This window comes from Cervus canadensis, chromosome X (assembly GCF_019320065.1).
Source record: "Cervus canadensis isolate Bull #8, Minnesota chromosome X, ASM1932006v1, whole genome shotgun sequence".
In the NCBI taxonomy this organism is placed as follows: Eukaryota; Metazoa; Chordata; class Mammalia; order Artiodactyla; family Cervidae; genus Cervus; species Cervus canadensis.
Window position 1 is genome coordinate 24,192,625 of NC_057419.1, and position 3,668 is coordinate 24,196,292.

Consider the following 3,668-nt stretch of genomic DNA (forward strand, 5'->3'; position numbering starts at 1 on the left):
AGTTCTAACTGTTGCTTCCTGACCTGCATACAGGTTTCTCAAGAGGCAGTTCAGGTGGTCTGTTATTCCCATCTCTTTCAGAATTTTCCACAGTTTATTGTGATCCACACAGTCAAAGGCTTTGATATAGTCAATAAAGCCGAAATAGATGTTTTTCTGGAACTCTCTTGCTTGTCCGATGACCCAGTGGATGTTGGCAATTTGATCTCTGGTTCCTCTGCTTTTTCTAAAACCAGCTTGAACTTTGGAAGTTCATGGTTCATGCATTACTGAAGCCTGGCTTGGACAATTTTGAGCATTACTTTACTAGCATGTGAGATGAGTGCAATTGTGCAGTAGTTTGAGCATTCTTTGGCATTGCCTTTCTTTGGGATTGGAATGAAAACTTAACTTTTCCAGTCCTGTGGCCACTGCTGAGTTTTCCAAATTTGCTGACATATTGAGTGCAGCACTTTCACAGCATCATCATTCAGGATTTTAAATAGCTCAACTGGAATGCCATCACCTCCACTAGCTTTGTGTGTAGTGATGCTTCCTAAGGCCCATGTGACTTCACATTCCAGGATGTCTGGCTCTAGGTGAGTGTGAATGATCACACCATCATGGTTATCTGGGTTGTGAAGATCTTTTTTGTACAGTTCTGTGTATTCTTGCCACCTCTTCTTAATATCTTCTGCTTCTGTTAGGTCCATACCATTTCTGTCCTTTATTGTGCCCATCTTTGCACGAACTGTTCCCTTTGTATTTCTAATTTTCTTGAAGAAATCTCTAGTCTTTCCCATTCTATTATTTTCCTCTATTTCTTTGCACTGATCACTGAGGAAGGCTTTCTTATCTCTCCTTGCTATTCTTTGGAACTCTGCATTCAAATAGGTATATCTTTCCTTTTCTCCTTTGCTTTTCACTTCTCTTCTTTTCACAGCTATTTGTAAGGCCTCCTCAGACAGCCATTTTGCTTTTTTGCATTTCTTTTTCTTGGGGATGGTCTTAATCCCTGCCTCCTATGCAATGTAACAAACTTCTGTCCATAGTTCATCAGGCACTCTGTCTATCGGATCTAGTCCCTTAAATCTATATCTCACTTCCACTGTATAGTCATAAGAGATTTGATTTAGGTCATACCTGAATGGTCTAGTGGTTTTCCCCACTTTCTTCAATTTAAGTCTGAATTTGGCAATAAGGAGTTCATGATCTGAGCCACAGTCAGCTCCTGGTCTTGTTTTTGCCGACTGTATAGAGTTTCTCCATCTTTGGCTGCAAAGAATGTAATCAGTCTGATTTCAGTGTTGACCATCTGGTGATGTCCATGTGTAGAGTCTTCTCATTTTCAAAAAGAATCAATTTGCCTTTGAGAGAAATTACCCTCCAAGAGTTGTTTTGGTTTTGGCTTCTATGAAATATCAGTACATTACCTGGAATTAAGTATCACAGTTTCTTTTTCATTATTTTATTTTGTTACTAAGTAATACACAGGAGCAAAATCAATTGGTCACATATTGCTCACATTTTAAGTCTTTATAGTATGTATGAATAGCTTATAGCATCCTTGATACCCCAGGAACCAGAGAGTCAGCTGTGTTTGTGTTTCATTATAAATTTTACAAAGGAGAGAAAACCCTTTATCTTGGCACTAAGATTCAGGATTATGGACAGGAAAAAAGCCTTATTTCCTTTCCTACTATTCCAATCTCTATACAAGGAATTCATATCTACCCTTCAACTGCACTATAGTTTTTAGCAATTTCTAATAGAGAAGTATATCAGTCAGGGTTCTGGCAGGAAATAGAATTCTATTGGGTGACTCAATGAGGCAATTTTAATAAAGGACTACATTCAAATATGTGAATGGGGTTTAGGAAAACAACAAGGAAGGGTGAGGCATCCAAGCATGAGTCATAACTGGAAGCCATTACCAACCCTAGGATTGAAGAGGTAACGGGAGGAAATAATATCACATAAACCACTGAGAGCTGAAACCATGGAGGAGACACAGAGCAGAAGCTGTACTCATGGAGAGATTTGACCACAACCAGAACCAAGGCACAGAGATGAGTGGAATAGGGAAGAGATATCCCAACTTTTCTATCTTCTGTGGTCTCACGCTGGTGCCTCCATTTAGCTGAGTCAATGAAGCAAACTCAGAAACAGTACAAGCTCATAAATGCTTGTCTCTTAACTCCCATTTCAGATTTCTTCCCATGACAGCATACTTTCATGGGGACATGGTCTAGAAATAATGATGACACACACCTGTAAGTAATTCAGCCCATATGCCACTTGGAGAGAAAAATTATGCACAGGGTCACATTTATTGAAATTTCATCTTCATCTAAAAATTAATTCAGAAACTATACGGTGCTAGAGACAGAAATTATCTCAGACCTCATAATCCTGTGCAAATATAAAAGTATCTGGAGATATTCTCAGCAAAAAGAAGAAGGGATATAGATGCTACAGGCAAAAATAAATGTTTGGCTATACAGATATATGTTATCTGGGGTATATTGTGTAGATGTCTGTGTGTGTGTGCCTTTAGTGAGTATGCACACATCTGTGTATGTATACTGAATATCCTCCATTTCCCTTCTTCATATCCCTCCCCAGATCTACTCTCCACTCTTCTCTACCTACTTTGTATTCTGGGAACCTGAGCTATGCAAATTATGTCAATAGGTTTACTCACCCTCTGGTTTCCTGTTCAGACTATGGGAGGAGCAATAGCTGAGGATCAGAAGGCAGTAAAAAAGGAAGGTCCGAATATTTATTCCTCTGACTCTCCTTATTCCCCTGATTCTCTTTGCAGTATCAGTATGGCTGGCTACCTCCTGAACTGAAAATCAGTTTCTATCATGTAATCTGTCTTTCTTTACAGGTTCCCTTGTTTCTTCTTCTCTTGTCCCTTCAGCGTTGATGGTACCTTGCTGTTACCATCTTCTGTAACTCTGGTTTCCCTGAACCCTGCTCACTTCTTGTAAATAGTACCTTTATTAAAGTCCTCTCAGAATACCCAAATTGAGTGTGCCATCTGTTTCCAGCAGAAACTCTGACCAATACAATATGACCTAACAACTTATAAGGATCAATAGTGTTTTTCCAGTCTACTGTAACTTTCCATGTTTTAAAAAATTATATTTGCTTGGTAATAATCTGGGTCTGTTAGACTGTGAGGTCTTCAACAGATCCTTCAGCAAGGATCATATCATATACATGGTTGTAACATTCAGTTCAGTTCAGTTCAGTCACTCAGTCATGTTCAACTCTTTGCGACCCCATGAATTGCAGCATGCCAGGCCTCCCTGTCCATCACCAACTCCCAGAGTTTACTCAAACTCATGCCCATCGAATCAGTGATGCCATCCAGCCATCTCATCCTCTGTCGTCCCCTTCTTCTCCTGCCCTCAATCCCTCCCAGCATCAGGGTCTTTTCCAATGAGTCAACTCTTCGCATGAGGTGGCCAAAGTACTGGAGTTTCAGCTTCAGCATCAGTCCTTCCAATGAACACCCAGGACTGATCTCCTTTAGGATGGACTGGTTGGATCTCCTTGCAGTCCCAACATTAGCAGGCCTAAATAGCTCCTGACCATGGCTGGCAGTGAACAGTTATTCTGAGGAATTGAATTTAACTGAAATACAACAGCTATTCCTAGACTATGATCTTGAATGAACA